The sequence below is a fragment of the Gigantopelta aegis genome, chromosome 8 (assembly GCF_016097555.1).
Source record: "Gigantopelta aegis isolate Gae_Host chromosome 8, Gae_host_genome, whole genome shotgun sequence".
In the NCBI taxonomy this organism is placed as follows: Eukaryota; Metazoa; Mollusca; class Gastropoda; order Neomphalida; family Peltospiridae; genus Gigantopelta; species Gigantopelta aegis.
The window spans coordinates 69,510,011-69,533,870 of NC_054706.1; the positions used below are offsets into that span (position 1 = coordinate 69,510,011).

The following is a 23,860-nucleotide window of genomic DNA, read 5'->3' on the forward strand; positions in this document are numbered from 1 at the left end:
CACACCTCAGCTATCTGGGCTGTCTGTCAGGACAAAGGGTTAATTGTTAGTCAAAGAGAAGAGTGTGTAGTGGTTAAAATTCGCTCTTGGTGGGAGCCGGTAGCGGGCTGCGAACCCAGTGCCGGTTCTGTTTTCTAAAATGACTTTAAACAAATGAGATAAAAAAAAACCCCATCTAAATCAAGTACAATGAATTTGTATACAAACTTCATCGCCAAGTAGGGGCGGGATTTAGCTTGCCTGATTGGATTTTGGTGTCGTTCCAACCAGTGCACCACAACTGGTCAAAGGCAGTATTATGTGCTATCCTGTCTGTGGGATGGTGGATATAAAAGATACCATGCTACTAATGGAAAAATGTAGCGGGTTTTCTCTCTATTACTGTCAAAATGACCATATGTTGGACATCCAATAGCCGATGATTAATAAATCAGTGTGCTCTAGTGGTGTCGTTAAACAAAAACTTTAACTTATCATCACGAAGTTGTAGTTGTTATAAACTTGGCTCCGATCGTGATTAAATGACAGGTTTAACTGTTTCAGGCACGGCGGAAGTAAGTAGACATTGGGTGGGTGGTCTGACTGAGATCGAGAGCGCAAAGTAACGTTTCTAGGGGGTTCGGAGGTATGTTCCCCCGTAAAATTTTAAAAGTAGATGTCCTGAAATGTGATTCCTGCATTCTACAAGTACAATTCATCTCTGCCTTAAGATTTACTACCAATAATATTATTGATTCAGAATTATTGCCCTCACCCCATCCCTTAACCCCACCCCACCCCACCCCACCCTTTCTCCACCGTGCCTGCTGTTCTGTTGTTTATGTACATGTATAACAGCACAATTTTGTATGAAATATTTTTAGTAAAACCTCCTTGTTGTAATGTAACTGTATTATTTGCAATATACTGAACTGATGAACCGGATTCAGCCGAACCGTTCCGAATTCGTCAGTGGAGGTAAGTATATTTGGCAAACAAGTACGCTTCCGATTTTCACCCGAAGGGTTGGTTTATCAATAAGCCCATTCGAAGGTTTCGTGTCGCCAGCATTCTGTTTGTACAAGACTCTTAAAGAGATCGGTTGCAAGAATCGAAGTCATTTCATACCATCAATTTCGTACCATATGATACACAGCCATACTGCCTGGTCATTTCATACCATCCATTCCATACCGTATGAATGAATATACATTGCCATACTGCCTGGTCATTTTGTAACATTGTGATAACTAATTTCGTGCCAAAGTCGTTACGTACCACAGTATTTTATATATAAATTATAGGGCCTTTTATATGTTCGTATGTTGGGGACATAATCAATGCGTGTTGTTTAATTAACAGTTTTGTAGAAGAATTCTGTAAAGTAAAAAACAAACCAGCACAAAATGAATGAACGTGAAATGTGTATAGCAAAGTGATTGTATACTACATTTGTGACTGCTATACATTTCTACGATTAAAATTACATATTAAAATATATTTTCTTGTTTAGATTGTCAGAGTTGGTATAATCAACGTTTTTCTGGTCGTCTTAATATTTGTAAAAGCCCAAACTGGGTTTTGTCTTCAAATACTTTCGTACGTACGAAAACATTTTTTTTAAGGAAATAAATGAAATTTAACCTAGAACAAATATTAGAACGATCAGAAACACTAATATTTTATACAGAAAAATACATTTGATATGTAATTACAATCGTTGAAGTTTTGTTGGTCAATAACAAGTAAAAACTGCAGCAAACTCAGGAATGTCCCTTTAATCCAAACAGTTATTTCATACCATGACAGTATTAAATGGTTAGTAAATGAAGTCTACACATAAAATATAATTTGTAAATGAAATTGTATGCGTCAACTGGATGTTGGTTATGTAAATGGCACTACCGGTCTATCATATTTGACATTTATTTTTACATCAAATGACTTTGGTATGAACCAACCGTTTTGCAACAGTACTTACGAGGCTTGCCAACATCCCACAAGAGGTTTTCAATTGAGGGTTCTGGTTTAGGGGCACATTTTAATGCGGTGCCCAAAATCAGTGTGAAAGAGAAAATTGTAAAAAGATCCATACATGATACAGTAACTCGGTAACAGTACGTATTCCCGACACGACAGTACATAGTTTGTTTTGTTTAGCGACACCACTAGAGCGCATTGATTAATTATTAATCATCGGCTATTTGATGTCAAACATTTGGTAATTTTTGACACAGTTGTAGAAGAAACGCGCTACCTTTTTCTATTAGTAAAAGGGATCTTTTATATGAACTTACCCACATACAGGAGTATTTTCATTTATGTATGTGTCTACTTGATAAAACCGTGCTCCAAGCTTGCTATCATCTGACCGCTCTCGGTATTACCCAAGCCCGGCGAACACAAAACCTGCAGTGTTTGCCAGGTAACTTGGAGAAAATACCAATAATCACACTCGTAAAGGCGAGACGTAGCCTAATGGTAAAGCGTCCGCTTGATGCGTGGTCGGTTTGGGATCGATTCCTGTCGGTGGGTCCATTGGACTATTTCTCGTTCCAGCCAGTGCACCACGACTGGTATATTAAAGACCGTGGTATGTGTTATCTTGTCTGTGGGATGGGGCATACAAAAGATCCCTTGCTATTAATTGAAAAATGTATGTGACCTTGCGTCTCATTGAGCCTAGCGGTAATCTTACTCTGGGTGGGAGCCGGTACATTAATTAAAAAAAAAAATTCTTCCATTGCCTCAGGTGGAACACGAACCCAGTACCCTATCAGCCTTAATTCCGATGGCGCCACTACCAAAGTCGGTTCGGTGGCTTTCATTGATAGATTTGGCTGTACTTTAAACGATCTAATACTAATTATACCAGTTACCGCTCTATGCTTTAAAGTATAAAGAAAAGTTACAAGGTGCTTCCGGAAATTTTCCCTTAACAATGAAACAAATCCAGCATCAAATATATTAATGCATCGACCGAATTTTCTCCGGATAGCGATGATGGAATTAGTTCGCATGACGTACCCAGAGTCCAGTAAAATACATTTGAAGAACATCGAATTAATTCCAGTATTTGACTGATAGGGCACTATGGACCCGGTGGCCCGACAGGCGAGTTCACTTCAGAAATAATTGGAAGTTCGGCTTTTCTTATTTTCAAATTGACGGAAACTTTCATCTATAGCCCCACTCTAATCTGTTCTCCTGGATCATAATTGAACTTGTCACAGTCCGTGAGGACAGAATTAACTCTCCCGATAGACCATTCTTCAAATTAATCATTTCCAATGGAAGAAATTTCAGCACTGGTTTAAAATTATATTCAATTTGCTAAGAATAAAAAACCCAAATGCTACACATATAATACAAACCCTGCAAACGGCAATCGGCAACGTAGGGCGTTTTTAATTCTCTACGGCACTTTCTTTTCTTTCTTTTCTTCTTTTTTTTTTTAGCTGTGGATTATATTCAATTGTTTTTTATTGGGTGTTTTTTTTTTCACTCTTTGTGTTTTGCCGTAGACACTTTCTTAATTGCAGGTATATATAGTAACAAACGAGACGTGCCAAGAAATGTTTTGCGACATTCGGGAAAATAAGAAATTTACCATATTAATAATTATTCACTGAATCAATTCTAAGACCGTTTGTGAATATTTCTGCATCTTCAATATCATATTTTAGGAATAAAATTTGTATTATGCCAGCCTCTGGCGAGCATAATACATTATTTTCATTCCCAATATATGATATTCACGATACCGAAACACACGAGGGTAATAATCTCTTTATCATATACAACATAATACAACGTATTATTGTAAATTGTATATACAACTATAATTCCAGTCAACCATCGATCGATATTCAAATGACGTATGAATGCGTGGCGCGGTGTTGTTTTGAATGGGAACGACGTTGGATAGTCTTACAGTTATGGAGTAAATGTTACGATATGGCGAAGCGCGAGATTGTAGATGTACTATTAAGTATAGTTTTATTATTTAATACTTTAGAATAGATCATCTGCAAAACATTTCCTACCTTTGTACGCCAATCTTCGATATCTTTTGGAAATAGTCGCTAATCAATGTGGAATAGCAATTATTCACCATTTTAATACATAACACAGATTTCCGTGTTCACGTTTCGGCATGTGCCCAGGATAGCCTGCTTGAACCATAATTAGATACAAGTACAAAAATAATTATAAGCAACAACGATTCTGATATAGCGCACCATCAGGACATCTGCTACTGAAGCCAAAGCCGACTAAAGAATCGTTGAAGAAAAACACCTACACCTTAATTTCTAACTGCCATTGAAACACAGGTACAGTATTAAATAAAATGTGTCCATACTGAAAAGTTATTACAAATCTGGCATGTTTTCGGTCAACAGACGTTTTGAATTGCTGCTAGAACAAACGAGAATCTTGTCAGTAGACCCACCAACATATTGGTTAATAGACAGACCCGTCAGTTAGTCTGTCCCAAACCACATTCTCCCTTTCCTTATCTTTTTCTACCTCCCTCATCTCTCTCTCTCTCTCTCTCTCTCTCTCTCTCTCTCTCTCTCTCTCTCTCTCTCTCTCTCTCTCTCTCTCTCTCTCTCTCTCTCTCTCTCTCAATCTATCTATCTATCTATCTATCTCTATCTCTATCTCTATCTCACGCACAAACAAATAAGCACGAGCGTGTTGATTAATTCGAGTTATAAATTGATAGGGAATCTTATTTACAGCATACCAGAAAGCACTCGAGAACATTTATTAATCAAGGCCAGGCGATGCTCCTTCGAAGCTCGCTATCTTTCCTTTCCAGTAGTAATTGTTATCTAGTTGTGCACCCTTGTTCCCTTATTCAGAACTGAATTATAATTTTAGCCTGAAGTGTGAGCAGCACTAACGTTTGGCATCTATTTGATTCCCTGAACCAATCAAGCGAACATTTTTCCGCTCTGTCTGGCTGAACACAGTCTTGGCCTGTGGACTATTTACCATAGTTTTACAGCTTATAGCCGATGTATTTTTCGTGCTTGGATGTCGTAAAACATCTATTCTATTCTATTCTATTCTATTTTGACTAGTTCCTGAAGTGGTCGTTTTGTATAATGTGTAGCATAAAAACCAGTCTAGCAAACGTTAGCGACAAACGGCTGGCTGAAGGCTATATTCGTTTTTCTTCTTTGTCATTATCAGCAATAGTGATGAAGGTTCAAAACGACTCCAAAGGCGTCCCGAAACACTTAATTTGTATGGCCTTTACTCCAAAATGGAGGCAATACTGTAAATGTCTTCCATCAAAAATGAGCTAGGTGCCTCAACTAACATTCCGCAGTGCCAAATTATGCGGGATAATGCGCCTAGAGAATATAAATTATACAGCATTATGAAGTACGGGGATTCTATCAAATCCCCTGGACAGCGGGCTGGGCTGGATGCTGTATTAAACCCTAGAAGTGCTGCTACCAACACGCACGCCTTGTTGATAAACGTCTACTTTAAATATCATCCCTGTCTTTGGTGATTATGGTAATGAGATTTGCCGATTACAGTGTACGTCATTACCGACTTACGACTGTCGCACAAAGCTGCGTGGCTGACCGTGATTACGTATCGTGGGATGTAATTGTGTTTCTGGCTTTCATCAGTATACAAGAGCATAAGAGGCATTACTGTCGGTCGGTTACGTAATGTGGGCTTATAATTGTGTTTCTGGTTTTCATCAATATATATATAATATATATAATATATATATATATATATATATATATATATATATATATATATATATATATATATCATATAATATCTTACATTTTCAGTGCAATCAAAGTATGTGATATTTTTCAGATCACATACTTTAAGAATTTGATAACTTTGCAAATTAGATGTAAATTAGTCGAGGTCTCGGCACTAGATTTATTGACATTTAAGCAAACGTACGTGGGTGACACTCCATGATTAACTTATGCATTCGTAGTCATCAAATAAAATCATTCCAATGGCAATTTGACACTGAAAGTTGTCCAGCGTTCAGAAAACAAAAAATGTTAGGCATAACTTTATTTTGATGTAAGGACATCCAAAATGACGTCATTTCTATTCAAAAACACACCGCGCCACATATTCTTACGTCATTTGAATATCTAGTAATGGCGGACTGGAATTAAAGTCGCGTGTACAGTTTACAAAAACACGTTGTATTAAGCTTGAGCTTATATGATAAAGAGATTATTACCCTTGTGTATTTCGGTATTGTCAGTACCATATATTAGGAATAAAAATAATGTTTTAAGCTCGCATAGTACAATTTTTATTCCTAATGTATGATTTTGACGATACTGAAAAACACTGGTAATAACCTATATATACACACACACATATATATATATATATTGCGAACATTAATTAGCAACACTTCGATGGTGTCACGTCTGTTTAAACTAACTGATGGCAATGACTATATATATGGATATATATATATATATTATATATATATATATACTATATATATATATATATATATATATATATATTACCATACTATATATATGGTAATATATATATATATATATATATATATATATAGATATATATATATATATATATATATATATATATATTTACCATATATATAGTCATTGCCATCAGTTAGTTTAAACAGACGTGACACCATTCGAAGTGTTGCTAATTAATGTTCGCAAACTATTTGACTGGTCCCCGGCGTGGTTGTGGTTTAACGTGAAGTGTATAAACCAGTCTAGCGAACTTTTCTCTGCTCGGTATGGCTGAATTGAGCCCCTCCTACTCAACCCCTCCACCCACCACCCCCACACCCAAAAAAACTAACTAAAAGTTTTGAAATGCCATTTTTGATTATCTGGGTTAACCCTATATTACCAAGTTCTAATTCTTGTCTCTCTCTCTCTCTCTCTCTCTCTCTCTCTCTCTCACACCACACACACACACACACACACACACACACACACACACACACACACACACATCCTAGTCAGTTTAAGCTAGACATGGCTATGACACGTCTCTGTTCAGGAAAAGTGTGTTTGTTTTGTTTAACAACACCACTAGAGCTGTCCAGGAAAAACATTAGCCGTAAGCAGGGGTGGATCCCAATATTTTCAAGTGCCTCGTTTTATCTTCTTCTTTTTAAAAGTTCATTGTGTTACCCTCTTCACAACTTGGTTTTAGTGCCTTTTTTCCTTAGTCTCTTCACCACATCCTCCCCCAAATATTTCCTGGATCCTGCCTTTCGTAAGGGTGTTGTGTCCTGTGTAATGGCAGTCCTCCCGTAAACGAAGCACCTGACCTGGAAAAAGTTACAACCTTACCAATACCCTTTCGACTCTGCCTTGTACGGAGATACGATTTTGATCACGATATCTGTTTTGTCGTTCAGATTCTAGGCTCCTGACTGGTAAAACGTGGTTCAGCGTTAGCTCGTACTTACCTCTCATATCAATTAACAATTCAACAAACTTGTGTTCGTGCTTATAGGTCATACAATACCAAATATAATCCCTTAGGCGACAAAGTTAACGTTACACTATGTGCAATATATCAACCAAACACCCCCGTGTGGAATTGACTGTCAGTAGCATGGTCACCTTCTGATAGCATTATTATTGGGGGTTTTGTTGCAGATATTGTTTGCTGTTACTATTTGTGTTATCCCCTAATTCTTTCCATCAGTATATTATTTTAAATGTTAGCTCAAACAACCACACAATTACATTTTCCGGCATTTGTGTGATCATTATTTCGCTGTTAGTTGTATAGAATACCGCATAAGAAATAAAAACAAATTGGTTTTGAAATTATTTTACATTTCATTTGATCTTCAGTTCGAAGTGATTCAAACGAATGACGTTAATTCTTGATTGGAATTTATTTTGTCTAATGTCTTACATTTATTTGTCTGCTGGGGTTTTTAATGTTCTAATCTGAATTAAAAGACAATCGATTTAAATTATTTTTACAGGATTGATATCATTTCACCTTCTGTTCACATTGAATCAAAATCATGAAAAATATTAATTCTTAAATATGTTTGATTTGTTTCATTTCCATGTTAAAGTGTTTCTACGGTTTCTAATCTATCACTATTCCATTTCGTATCATGCTTATGTACCGAGTAAAATAGTTTTGAAAATTATTTCACGAGTGATATATAAATCATACGAAATTGTAGCGAGTTTAAAGGGACATTCCTGAGTTTGCTGCATTGTAAGATGTTTCCGACTAATAAAATATTTCTACGATTAAACTTACATATTCAATATATTTTCTTGTTTAGAATATCAGTGTCTGTATATTCCACGTGTTTCTGGTCGTTTTAATATTTGTAAGAAGCCCAAACTGGATTTCGTCTTCAAATAATTTCGTACGTACGAAAAAAATATATTTTAGGAAATAAAATGAAATGTAACTTAGTACAAATATTAGAACGATCAGAAACACGTTTATTATACAGCCACTAATATTTTATGCAGAATAATATATTTGATAATTAATTACAATCGTTAAAAAATCTCAGTTAGTCGATAACATCTTAAAAATTGCAGCAAACTCAGGAATGTCCCTTTAATATCTTTTTTATTACCTATAATCGATCTTAATTTATATCACTAGACTCGTTTGGTTGACGTTCCTGTAAGGCTGTAGTGCGCCAATCGATGACGCCACAAAATGTTACGTCCCAGTTGGCGTTCTAGTGGGACGTACCACTTTGATACTTTGATGTACCAAGATCTTTTTAACCATAATCCGTTTTATTACATCCATCAAATCAACAGCATTCTATAGATTAGATAACAGTAGCTCGCATAAATATTTGTAATGCAATGAATTTGACGTGTGCAATAAATCTTGACACTCATTTGGTATTGTCCTTGCCATCGCCAAACGTCCCATCCCTGTCAGAGGGGACTAGTTTAAGTCATTACTGCTTCACTTAGTCATTGCGGGCTCACTTTAAGTTATTACTACTTTGCATCCATTCTCCAAGTAACGACAATAACCGCATTAACAGATCAAACAGCATCTATCTTGAGTTTGCTGCCATAGTAAGACAGTGGCATAGCGAGGGGTGTGTGTTTGGCATGGAGGCAGTCTCCCCAATCAAACCTTTTAAATTTGTTTTACTGTATTAAATTTTATGAAATCATACATACATAGTGTGGTGTTGCCCCCCCCCCCCCCCCTTAAAATCCTGGCTACAAACAATGTAGTAAGATGCAGGCCTGTAGGCCTGACAAAATCTCTAGTGTAGGGGCACAAGCCATATTTTCTATCTTTATATAGAGTAGAACAAACAATGTACAATTTTCGTCGTCACGTGGTGGATGGGGGAGGGGGGCATAGACCCCTGCCCCACCCCGACCTCAATTCCGACAATACGAAGATGTTTCTGATCATAAAATATTGTGAAGGTCAGTGTCTGTATATTCAACGTCTTTTTGGTCGTCCTACTGTTAATATTTGTAAGTAACCCAAACTGAATTTCGACTTTCAATAATTTCGTACTAAAACTAAAACTAAAATGAAGTTTGATCTAACACAAACACTAGGATGATCAAAAACACATTTATATGTTATGTACAAAAAGGTATTTAATATGTAAATATAGTAGTTAAAAAAGTCTCTGTTAGTCGACAACATCTTAACAATGGCAACATGTATTTTACAATATTACCCCGTATTTTACAATATTACCCCGTGCTTTACAATATTACCCCGTGTTTTACAATATTACCCCGTACTTTACAATATTACCCGGTGTTTTACAATATTTTACAATATTACCCCATATTACCCCGTATTTTACAATATTACTCCGTATTTTATCAAATATTACCCCGTAATTTTACAATATTATCCCGTATTTTACAATATTATCCGGTGTTTGTAGCTAAACCGTATGTCGTTTTGTGTATCATGTCTGTGGGATGGTGCATATAAAAGATCAACCCCTTGCTACTAATGTCAAAATGACCAAATGTTTATCATTCAATAGCCGATGATTAATAAATTAATGTGCTCTAGTGGTGTCGTTAAACAAAACAAAAAACTTTGAAACCTACAAACTACAAATTCCTACGTCACTCCTCAGTTTTGAACCCTTGTATCGAAATGAGCAATGACTCATGTGCATAATCAGCTGGGGATTTCCAAATAGCCAAATATCCCTACCCCCATTACACTTTAGGATTCATTTCAATTTTTTAAAAGTAGCATAGCACGCCCAATTACCGCCTGGCTTATCGGAAAATGGGATTCTGAATAAAGATCGTTGTCTAACCTAAATAGATTTTTTGTTGCTTTGTTATTCATGATTTCATGTATATAGTGAAATAAAAACTCGAACGATAATGTCTACTTTTCAGTAAAAATTGCTTACTGGTGTCGATACAGTGACATACAACACAAAAAGGGAAGGAACTCGCAGTTACCGCGGGAATTACGATTGTTTTGTATGGAGGAACATTCTGGACAAAAAAAAAACAAAAAAAAACTTACCATTGAACGTGAATATTGAGCAATTCCTCTGAGCAAATATCCATAGAATTCTCCTTTTGGACATCTTTCCATCATGGTTAAACAGTTAAAGCCAATAAAGTACAAGAATCCTGGTGACAAATAATTAGAACACAAATACTGAATTGGAGCAAACTCTGAACTTGAACGAATCCTCAACTTGAATGTATAAAACAGTAACAGTTAACAATTTTTTAAAGTATAATTTACATGCAGTGAGGACAGAGAAACTCGCTGCCTCTCCTAACAACTCTGACATCAGTGCAGAAAATGAGATGTATCCAGTGGTCACACGTGTCACACTGTGCCCACTTGACAATGACAAGGTTTGCACACTGTCGGTGAGCTGGTGGTGGAAACTGTTTACAAATGCAGCACTTAGATTCATCCGAATCGGATAAATTAGACCCTTCACTGTCCTCGTGGAAATTTGGCGTACTACTGCTGAGGTGGTGTGTGGATGGGCCAGGCTGCGGTGTTTAAGGTTGGTTTTTGGTGCTCTTTTTAATTGTCTTCTCAGTGGTCTTTGCTGTTATTGATTTTTTTATAGGTTTTTGTTTTACTTTATCAATGATACATTTCTTTTGCAAACTGCCTACCAGAAATGGGGGGTACAAAATTCTTCTTTGGTTGTTTCGAAGTGCCAACATTCACGATTTTCCTGGACTACAGAAAATCACTTGGTGTCTGTTTTGATGATGCGCAATTAACATTCTTTTGCTGGTCATCCATACAGGAACGATCTTGGTTGTCGGGGATATCCTCTACAACAGATGTAGAAGATGTTTCAACTGCTTGGTTTTCCTGATCATTTTCTGGTACAGATGAGTATATTGTAGAAGGAGCGACCCGAGTGTCTGTGATAAATTTGTTATCAAAAGGAAATATGCCTGTTTTGCGAAATGCTGATATCACATTTTCTGTTGACATTGCCTTGTGTCCATCAAATATAATCAATGTTTTGGGGGAATTTTTGTCACTTACAATATTGGCATGTTTAGCAAACTGTTGTGTAAGGTAGTTGTAAAATATGTCATGATTTAACCAACCACTATCTGGCATCTCTCCTGAAGAACCTAGAGGAGCACCGTGCAACAAGACATCATTCCATCGTTTACCAGGGAACATATAATATGATGGGATAGGATTTCCTGCTGCATTTGCACCTCCTATTATAGTAATTGTATTTGATCTTGGGGATGTTATTGCTTGTGGTTGACTGTTCGAATCGCATAAGATTTTGGAGGCGTATGTTCTGTCGACACTCCAGTCTTGTCAATGTTAAAAATATATTCAGGTTTATTTATCTAGTAAATGGTTTACAGTGAGGATGGTAGACAATTCTTTGAAATATTTTTCGATAATGTCTTTTGAACTGTATTGGGCACGGAACATTGACCATTTTTGTGGCTTTACAAGCTTGAGATCTGGCCATCGTTTTGTGAAATTATAAAACCAACTGTCACTTACCACATACCACGGCATAGCTGGATGCAAGATATTGGGCATTAGATTTTGTGTAGCCATAACCAATTCCTGCCATGTACTTGTTCTTTATCAGAAGAAAACAATCTTTCGGGCCCTGGGTTTGCATCAAGTGATAATTTCCCCTAGTCCTATCCCTAAGAGTTGATTCAGGGACCCCATATTTCCTACAAGTCGCATATACTGGAGTTCCTGAACAGGTTTCATTATACGCCCGAATGGCTTGACATCCTAAAATATTTATAAAGAAAATTGTATCAACACTGAAAAATAAACATTTAAACAATTTGTTATTTTGTTTATAATAGGGAAGAAAAACCGGGCCCCTATACTGATGTTTGTATTTCGTATATACATAACAAAAAAAAAACAAAAACAAAAGAAATCAACAAGTACTTTGACGACCTCACTCATTTTCTTTATTAACATTGTGAATCCAACTGTTTGTCACGTTAGGATTTTGTGTTAAAATTGTGTAGCCTTTATGTGCCTCCATACAAGCCGTCACAGGTAATTACAGTAGGTTACCTGTCAAGATCAGATAGCAAGTGGAACTCGGATAGTGAATTTTACGGAAATTATCAAGACATTCTGCTATAGGAGGGTCATTTACGTTTTATATTTGTTTTTACACTTACAGGAAAATGGAACATTTCGCAATGATTTCTTTGCATACGTTAAAAACATACTCCCATGTATGTATTTGCATGTCAACAAACGCTTGGTGGCGCTTCCAAATATTTATTTCGAAAATAGATGATGCGAGCTCGCGGTAACCGCGAATGGAACTATAATTATAAAATCCCAAATGTCATTCATATTCCAGCGCATAAACGGTCAAATTCAAGAACAGAGCTTCTTTGAACCAAGATACATCAGATGTATAGCAAAAATACCCTAAGCAAGAACTTGTATAATATCAACCATTGACGGACCCATGGGCGGGTCTCACGCGGCTCGTGTGACTTGCCCCCCCCCCCCCCCCCCCCCACTCCCGCAAACCTCTTTGAAGTGCCCTTTTTAATGGATTTTCTTAAATTCATCATCCACGATATATAACACAATTCCCGCCCTCCCCCGCCCCCCCCCCCCCCCTCCCCCTCCGGTCAAAAAAATCGTTTCTGAGCATCTTTATTATTTCAAACTTTTCTGGGGAGCATGCCCCGAGCCCTTTATAGATCTCGCTGTGAGCTCGGCTCAAAATTGCCTTGGTAAACTTAAACTTATCATTTTTAGTTTTTAGACCCCCCACCCACACACACACACCCTTACAAAATCTAGGATCCGTCCCTGAAACGTACCTCACAGTGTTGTCAGAATCTATGGGCCAGATACAGGCACGGCGGAAGCAAGTTGACATTGGGATGGCTGACTGAGATCGAATGAATGAATGAATGTTTAACGACACCCCAGCACGAAAAATACATCGGCTATTGGGTGTCAAACTATGGTAATGCAAATAAATAAAGTGATGATCAACATGAATATGAAAATTGAAGACAAACAAAAACAGTGTAAAGAACTGTGCAAAAACACAAATATCACAGAATTTTACGGATACTGAATTTTACTCAAAACTTCAATTTTGTGCTGTATTGGCCATTCTCAAAGAGAATGTTACACCCCTGCACCACTGTGAGGTTACAGCACACGCAGGGGACTGAGATCGAGGGCGCAAAGCGAACGAGTTTCTAGGGCGATTCGGTAATTTACTACCAATAAATATTTTTGATTCACAATTATTTGTGTGTGTGTGTGTGGGGGGGGGGGGGGGGGGGCTAGAGCCCCGCTCCAAAGCCTCCCTGCTCCACCGTGCCTGAAATATGGTTCAGTTGGAGATCGCTCAAACGTGATGTCATGGGTCGTAGCATATACAAATGTTCCAACCAGAAAAGTATAGATTTTCAAAATGTTTAAAACAGAATTTAATGAGATGTTTTTATTTAATGCTGTATTTGTTTGTGTGTTTGCAGGAGGCATACTGTGCAGTGTGTGTGCCAGCACCACCCACCCCGAGTGTCAGGACAAGCCACCCGCCAGTCAGATCTGCTGGTCCCCGGGGTCAGGGGTCACAGAAAGCTGTAGCGTTGTCCGTATATTCAAGAAAGACACCAGTACGTCTATGTTTAAATGTTTATGATAGTTACCGGCCTTGGTGGTGTCGTGGTTCAGCCATCCGACATAAGACTGGCAGGTACTGGGTTCTCAGCCCAGTACCAGTTACCATGCAGAGCGAGCTTTAACGATGGGTAGATGTAAGACCACTACACCCTCTTCTCTCACTAACCACTAACAACTAACCCTCTGTCCAGGACAGACAGCTCAGATCGCTGAGGTGTGTGTCCAGGACAGCGCGCTTCGACATTAATTGGATATAAGCACGAACATAACTTGAAATGAAATGATAGTTTTTAAAATTTGAAAGGCCCCAAACCTAACATATATATAAATGTAACGTTATAACATTTCTAATCCTGTTGGGAAAATAAAAATACTAAATATACTATTTCTAATCCTGTTAGTTTAACACAGATACATAAATATTATGTCTTTAATCTTTTTGGAGAAAATACAAATATGCTGAGTAAGAAGGTGGTTTGAGTTGGTAGTGTCAAATGTTCAAACAAGATCGATGTCGAAATACATCCTGTACCAGTGCAAATATGGCCTACATAAATGTTTTACTGTTTATAATCATACTGCAAATAAAATAAAAATTGAATTAAAGGGACATTCCCGAGTTTGCTGCATTGTAAAATGTTTCCGACTAATAAAATATTTCTACGATTAAACTTACATATTAAATATATTTTCTTGTTTAGAATATCAGTGTCTGTATATTCCACGTGTTTCTGGTCGTCTTAATATTTGTAAGAAGCCCAAACTGGATTTCGTCTTCAACGAAAAAATATATTTTAGGAAATAAAATGAAATGTAACCTAGTACAAATATTGGAATGATCAGAAATACGTTTAATATACATCCACTAATATTTTATGTAGAACAAATATATTTGATAATTCATTACAATCGTTAAAAAGTCTCAGTTAGTCGATAACATCTTAAACATTGTAGCAAACTCAGGAATGTCCCTTTAAAACAAAATAATAATAAATAAATATTTTATAATAATAATTAAAAAATAATAATATATTTTTAAAAATAAAAGAAGGCAGCTCTATTTTCGTACCAAGCTTCTTTTTTTTAGAAAAAATATATTATTTGCTGATGTATTTTAATGGCAATTTATAACAAGCATTTTTTTCTCTGTTATTTGTATATAATCTGTCGTTGCTGATTAGATTGTTGAAACGGAACATACTTCTGTTTTCAGAAATTTTATTAGAGTTTCGAAGAGACTGTTCAACCGCAGATCAGAACCTGTGCTACAACCCACCAGAACGAAACATCACCATCTGCACTGAACTCTGTTTTACGACCGGCTGCAACTCAGTTACTTCAACAGCAGCTACAGCAACATCATCACGCGACACTACCCTCGTCGCTGTAGTCGGCCTGCTAGTTGTAAATCTTGCAAAAGCTCTGCTACTAAATGCGGACGATTTGTAAATATATACTTCTGACGTTCGTATTACTGTAGTCTGGATACCAAAACTCTGTTAATTCGAAATGTTTGAAGCTTATCAAATTCAAAATGTGGATTTTCGAGATATATATATATATATATATATATATATATATGCTTGAATTTTGACAGGATACGGTATCCTGACCCAGATATAGATTGTTTGAGAAAGCAATATTGTTTGCTACTTTTAAATATGACAGTGTTATTTGGTAGTATTACATCGGGACAATAATGCTGGAAACTGACGTAAATATCAACATATGGGACGTATTCGAGATACCACAGTTCGAGATACCAACGAGAGGCATGCTCATAAAATCGTATTGTTCATCAATTGCTAGCTTCACGAGTATGGTTATTATTGTGATATACATTATATCTAATATTGTACACACTATCAATCTGCAACTGGGAGTATACAGAACTTTCAATGATGCCTTAATCTATATACTATTAGTAACCGGTGTCTTGAGACCAGTCAATGCTTGAATTATTGATGGAATGAAATGTCAGAGAGTTAATCGAACCCTCCAATGGGTTTTGTTCTTCAAGCATTGTGTTTTTCCGCGATTCTCTAAGGAGCGTGATGGTCAATATTTCGTTTGATCAACAAAATGTCGTAGGACTGATATTCCCTCAAGTATATCAGTTGTGTTTCTATGGGTTAGACTAATAATTTAATATAGTTATTTGTTTGACACCTAATTAGCGATGACATAGCAATGTGCTGGGACGTAAACGTGTGTGGGTTTTCACTTGTTTTGCCCTGATATGGTCACAGAAACGTGGGGGAATATTCAAACATCACGCCAAGTGAGCAGAAAGGACAAGCTTGTGGTCAGCTGGGAAATTAGACGTCTTTCCATGATTCTCGCACTTTTTAAAGTTGTAATCTCAAGTGTACGTTTTAAATTATTTAACAAATTTGAATAGACCATCCGCGTTAATGTCTAGTGCTTGTGAGACTGATGAAGCAGGTGCATGTGTACTTATACGTGGGAGGAATATGTCGTCTGTCTTAAGAATGTTCCAGACTTGATTTATTTGTATTTTAAATACAACAAACACACACTGGGCTGTTATTTAAATCCAAGGAATTGAATTGCTTGCCTCTAGATGACATTAGTCTAATAAGTGTTGGGTTTTTTAAAATAAATAAATAAGTTGTAAAGTAACTAAACATAATGAATTTCTTGAATGTTTCTTAGTTTCAAAAATGGGAAAAAATAGAAACATTTTTACACTCATTCTTCTTAAGATTTTTGCCTAAGTTTAAAATTAAAATATAGCTATTCTAGCAGATTCTAACATCATACAAACTGTTTGTAGGTTTTGTTCCAACTCTGAACTTGGATCTTGGGCATAGAACACATTTTAGGTTTTAAAATCATAAATAAATACTCGCTGGACGACATGTTTTATTTTATGTGCAGTTCTTAAAATTGACTCTAATGTGTGTTCAAAGCTTATCTCCTTTGAATATTCTTGCAGAGTGAGATAGACAGTAAACATAGACTTTGACACCAAAAACACATTTATAACTGGAACCGCTACCGAGTAATGAATGTAAAATTCTGAAACATACGCCATCTTGAAAAAAATGAACGCCTTTTTTTCGCACGCATTTTTGAAGTTGTCATCAAGTGGTTTCATGCTCACAACACCTCAACGGTCATTTCTAGCCATGAGGACAAAAGTTACCTTTCCATGACCACCTACTCTAAAACTAAGTCTCTTTTATTGCTCTGTTTGCAGTACTATAACAATATATATCCTAATCTGAAATGGACCATTAAAACCGAAGAATGGGAAAATGGAGGGGAAAATCTGCAATATGTTTCGAATGTTTGATACACATTGAAGAAGCATACTGAAGTTTATACATTTCCATCAATATTCAGGGAGAAACGTCCTTCCAAACCAACACTTCGATATCAGTATTAGGTCTTGTTTAAATCATTTCGTTTACATGTTGGTGGTACAACAACGTACATGTTGGATATATGAAATAAATGGATTTTAAATACTAGCAATAAATCTTCTTATATTTTGTCTTCTCTCCCTTCTCTCTCTCTGACACCCCCTCCCCGCTCTCTCTCTCTCTCTCTCTCTCTCTCTCTCTCTCTCTCTCTCTCTCTCTCTCTCTCTCTCTCTCTCTCTCTCTCTCTGAACGGTTCGTATACTGGTATTCATTTGTGAGACACCTTTAATTCACAATGAATATTTCTTTGTTATAAATATGAACCAATCAAATTCTATCTACATGTATATATATATATATATATATATATATATATGTATTGTGTTGCATTTGTGCAATATTGGTTTCATCAACATAAAATGTTTGGCACATTTAGATTTACTTATGGTTGTTCCAAACTTGATTATTTACGTCTTCGAACAGCAGCAAGGAGGCTTTCGTGTGCATTTACCCAATGACAAGACAGCTTATACCACGACCTTTGACGGGCAGTTTTGGATCGGCGAAAACCCCAAGTTTATCTCACCTCGTGCGAGCAATAAAATTGAGTTGTACCAGGGTTCGATACAGAGAATGGGACAGATAGCGAGACAGACAGAGGTGGTTAAGTTTGTCTTGTCTAAAGACACCACTAGATAGCACATTGATTTATTATTCATTGGCTTTTGGGTGTTAAACATTTGGTAATTTTGACATAATAATAGTCTTAGAGAAACCCCGCTCTATTTTGTTTTTCATTAGCAGCAAGGACTCTTTTTATATGTACTTTCCCACAAATGGGATAGCACATCTACGGCTTTTTGATAAACCAGTCGCGGGGCACTGGTTGGGGTGGGGGAAAAAACCCAATCAGAAACTGGGTCCACTGAGGAAAAGTGCTTTGTGTAATGGAAATAATTTGCCATACGACCCTGGTGTAGGTAACAACCAGTCAAATAATTGTTGTTTTTAATTCATTTTAAAAACAAGAAAGATATCTATGATTATCATGACGTGCAGATGACTGTGAGTGCTTGAAATGTGGGATATCCACACTAAAATGATAATGTAAATCTAAAAGGAACATCAGACATTCCTCGTTGGCCTCGATGGCGTAGTGGTTAACGCTGTTAGGTACTGTGTTCGCACCCCGGTACCGGCTCCCACCCTGATCGAGTTTATACGTCTCATTGGGGAGGTGTAAGCACTGGCCTAGTCAGAGGGGAGCATGGGAGCCAATGCCCCCCCCCCCCCTCCAATTACGCATATTTCCCCCCCCATCACATTATATATTTTCCTGTCAAAACATTCCAAATATAAAATCTTGGCTACGCCAGTATTTTATATTGGTGACGGGGTTGGCGCCCGCACTGTCTATTGCACAAGTTAAAGGGAGCCAGGCTAATTATTAACTGTCCTGCACAGAATGGCCGAAATAACAAGGTGTGTGTTTGGAACGTGTGTTAGAACCTTAATTGGATATATAAGTACGAACAGTTTTGAAATGAAATGAAAATAAATTCTTCAACGGAATACACTTTCTTACATTGGAAAGAAGAACGCTACATAGGTCACTTCTAGTGGATAACTGGGATATTTTGTATTATATGCACTTTCCCGTAATCAGGACATTACATAGCATATTACATAGCACACACACACACGCAAATATACACACACACACACACATACATACCCCCCCCCCCCCACACACACACACACATACACACGCAGACACATACACACACACACAGATACACACACACAAACACACACACACACACAGACACACATATATATATACACACACACACACACACACACTCAGACAGACACACACACACATACACACACAGATATACATAACATACATAACCAACACACATAGACATACACATATATCTACACACATACACGCACACCATACACGCACAGACATAGATTACACATACATACACATGAAACATACACACATAAAACACATTTATGTACATACACTCTCACGCGCGCGCATATGTCTCATATATATTTGTTTGTTTTGTGTGTATGTATATATATATATATATATATATATATATATATATATATATATATATATATATATATACACCGACACTTAAACACACATACACAGGTACATACACATTCAGTGACGACGGCAGAAGATATGAATGGGTATAAAACGCACGTACACAAGCACACATATATACACACAGACTCTCACTCATACACACACAGTCACAAACACGCACACATATACACACGCAGACACACAGACAAATACATACATTACACTTCTCTCGGATCAGCCAATACCTGCTTACATTAACTTCCTCTTCACTGGGTTTTTTGGACGCTTTGATTGGTTCGATCGCATAAAAGATTCCCTGTTAAACGTCCTAGATTTTACGGGTAGCTGGCTTACAGAGCGTGACATTGAGCTATATGTAAATATTACAAAACACCGAGACCAGGTAGTAAATTGTTTCTCGTTTGAACGTTTCGACTGAATTTGAGCATGGGCAGACAAGCTGACTGATTAGGTAAGTAAACAACTTTAAATTAATACTGCATGAAGATTATACATTACGATGTTCAAATTTCATAGTTAGAAACATTTCTATATCGGTATAACCACTAGTTAATTTGGAAGAGACAGTCCTCTAATTGCAGCACGACGAGACTACCCTGGAGTAACAAGCCTTAATATAGCAGGACCGGCCTAGGTGGTGTCGTGGTTAAGCCATCGGCTGGTAGGTACAGGGTTTGCAGCCCGGTACCGCCTCCCACCCAGAGCGATGTTTAACGACTCGGTGGGTAGGTGTAGGGTTCACAGCCCGGTATCGCCTCCCACCCAGAGCGATGTTTAACGACTCGGTGGGTAGGTGTAGGTTTCGCAGCCCGGTACCGCCTCCCACCCAGAGCGATGTTTAACGACTCGGTGGGTAGGTACAGGGTTCGCAGCCCGGTACCGCCTTCCACCCAGAGCGATGTTTAACGACTCGGTGGGTAGGTGTAGGGTTTGCAGCCCGGTACCGCCTCCCACCCAGAGCGATGTTTAACGACTCGGTGGGTAGGTACAGGGTTCGCAGCCCGGTACCGCCTCCCACCCAGAGCGATGTTTAACGACTCGGTGGGTAGGTGTAGGGTTTGCAGCCCGGTACCGCCTCCCACCCAGAGCGATGTTTAACGACTCGGTGGGTAGGTACAGGGTTTGCAGCCCGGTACCGCCTCCCACCCAGAGCGATGTTTAACGACTCGGTGGGTAGGTGTAGGGTTTGCAGCCCGGTACCGCCTCCCACCCAGAGCGATGTTTAACGACTCGGTGGGTAGGTACAGGGTTTGCAGCCCGGTACCGCCTCCCACCCAGAGCGATGTTTAACGACTCGGTGGGTAGGTGTAGGGTTTGCAGCCCGGTACCGCCTCCCACCCAGAGCGATGTTTAACGACTCGGTGGGTAGGTGTAGGGTTTGCAGCCCGGTACCGCCTCCCACCCAGAGCGATGTTTAACGACTCGGTGGGTAGGTACAGGGTTTGCAGCCCGGTACCGCCTCCCACCCAGAGCGATGTTTAACGACTCGGTGGGTAGGTACAGGGTTTGCAGCCCGGTACCGCCTCCCACCCAGAGCGATGTTTAACGACTCGGTGGGTAGGTGTAGGGTTTGCAGCCCGGTACTGCCTCCCACCCAGAGCGATGTTTAACGACTCGGTGGGTAGGTACAGGGTTTGCAGCCCGGTACCGCCTCCCACCCAGAGCGATGTTTAACGACTCGGTGGGTAGGTACAGGGTTTGCAGCCCGGTACCGCCTCCCACCCAGAGCGATGTTTAACGACTCGGTGGGTAGGTACAGGGTTTGCAGCCCGGTACCGCCTCCCACCCAGAGCGATGTTTAACGACTCGGTGGGTAGGTGTAGGGTTTGCAGCCCGGTACCGCCTCCCACCCAGAGCGATGTTTAACGACTCGGTGGGTAGGTGTAGGGTTTGCAGCCCGGTACCGCCTCCCACCCAGAGCGATGTTTAACGACTCGGTGGGTAGGTACAGGGTTTGCAGCCCGGTACCGCCTCCCACCCAGAGCGATGTTTAACGACTCGGTGGGTAGGTACAGGGTTTGCAGCCCGGTACCGCCTCCCACCCAGAGCGATGTTTAACGACTCGGTGGGTAGGTGTAAGACCACCACACCGTCTTCTCTCTCACTAACCACTAACCAACTAACCCACTGTCCTGGACAGACAGTCCAGATAGCTAAGGTGTGTGCCCAGGACAGCGTGATTGAACCTCAATTGGATATAAGCACGAAAATAATTTTAAAGAAAGAAAGAATATAGTGGGTGTCTTTTTCAAGTTACCAGTAAGGCCAGTCGTTTTTGATAATAGGCTTACGGATCCACCGAAGTTCATTAAAAAGTCCTCGCTGGAAAAATAAAAATGCAAACCTACATTTTTTTTATTTTTTTTTACCGCCGTTCTGACCAAAAATAAAAAATAAAAAAGTAATTCAAGGGTATTTTTCCCAAAATTATACTTGTCAAATCATATTCTGTCTTTGTTAAATTATTTATTCAGAAGTACGTTGCGTTTGGACTTTGCCGTGTACTGTGCGGGTGCACAGGTGCATGGCCATCATCTTGTTGTTACTGATACTTGCGGAAAGCGGCTATATGTCGACATCAGAATTTGAAGTAGCAGAATTGAACAGTTAATCGTAGTATGTCTGTATTAACTAATTCAACATCATAAATACATATCAAAAGTATAAATCAATAAGCATCTATGTATAATACAGTATTTATATGCCTGAATGCCAAAGCAGTAAAATTACGACATGTGCAGACCAATTTCTGTTGAATCCGGGTCGTTTCGCCCTAAAACCATTTCGAACCCTGTGTTGTTTCGCCCTTAGTCCCGTTCACCCAGGGTTGGTTCGTTCTAAAATCTTTTTCGTACGGAGTCGTTTCGCCCCAAAAGTGAGTCGATTCGCCTCGATTATATATTTATTAGTGTAATTGTTTTGAAATAACATGAATAGATCCACTTTAGTTAGTCAAACGAGATATAAATACTGTAAAACCCGGAAAGCAGAATGGTAGTGAATGAGAAAGTACATGCAACCACAAAATCCATTTGCAACATATATGTGTGTGTGTGTGTGTTCATGATGAATAATCTGGATTTGAACATTTTCTTTGTTTTTCCTTCGACCGAAAAAAAAAATAAAAAAAATGGATCCAAAACTTTTACTTTTATTTTTATTTCGACCACCTACATATATTTTGTAGAAAAAAATCCGTAAACCATTTAATAAAAAATAGGTGGCCTTAAGTGTCTTAACAGATGTTACCAATACGTTCAAATTTCTTTTGTTTAAAGACATCACGTTTGCACATTGATTTTTTCATTAGTAGTAAGGGATCTTTTATGCACCATCCCACAGACAAGACAGGACATACCACGGTCTTTGATATACCGGTCGCGATGCACTGTATGAAACGGAAAATAGCCCAATGGGCCCACCTACGAGGATCGATCCTATACTGACCGCGCATCAAACGATCACTTTACCACTGGGTTACTTCCCGCCCCTTTGTAGCCTAAGACGCTGTTTCCAAAAATATTCCGCATAATTAGCAATATTCATAATTAAGGTATAACAAATGTGTGAATTGTTCTGTTCAGTTCATCTGTTGAAACTCATATATACTGAACAAAATAAGAAACTTCCGCTAACTTTGCTTGAACATAACTTGATAAAAACAAACCGGGGGAATAATTGTTATATATGCGTTTAAAGAGTGTTCCATGATGCATCGTTTGGTGCAAAAATCATGGCCATAGCTTAACAGAAACTGGGAGAAATTTTGACCAAGTGTGGTAGGGGTTAAAAAAAAAACCACCCACATAATAACGGGTATGACCACCTCTTGAATTGACCACTGCAGTGCATCGCAGGCGCATAGAATTGACTAAAGTGTTGATTTCTGCCTGTGGAATATTGTTCCATTTCTGAATGAGTGCTTGACGAAGTTCGTTGACGTTAGCGGGTGGGTTGGGACGACGCCTCAATCGTCTGTCCAGACTATCTCAGACATGCTCGATGGGGTTGAGATCAGGACTTTTAGCGGGCCAGTCATCAATGAAATCAATGTTATTTGTCCTAAGAAAATTTACAGTGTCTCTAGCTGTATGAGTGGTGGCATTATCATGCTGAAACATCGAGATGTGGGCGTTGTTATGGAACAGAGGAATGACGTGATGAGCGAGAATATCATCGCGGTAACGTTGAGCAT

General features: G+C 38.5%; 1 protein-coding gene across 3 annotated transcripts in view; it reads left to right on the plus strand.

The window, feature by feature from the left end:
• Positions 1–19,991: 19,991 nt before the first annotated feature.
• LOC121378895 (autocrine proliferation repressor protein A-like) overlaps positions 19,992–23,860 on the plus strand; it is a 27,809-nt gene continuing 23,940 nt past the window's right edge. The window contains exon 1 of one of the 3 annotated variants that reach the window (XM_041507261.1): positions 19,992–20,116. The gene's annotated coding sequence lies outside the window, so the exon portion shown is untranslated. The remainder of the gene's footprint in view (positions 20,117–23,860) is intronic. The other 2 variants (XM_041507260.1, XM_041507258.1) reach the window with 2 other exon arrangements.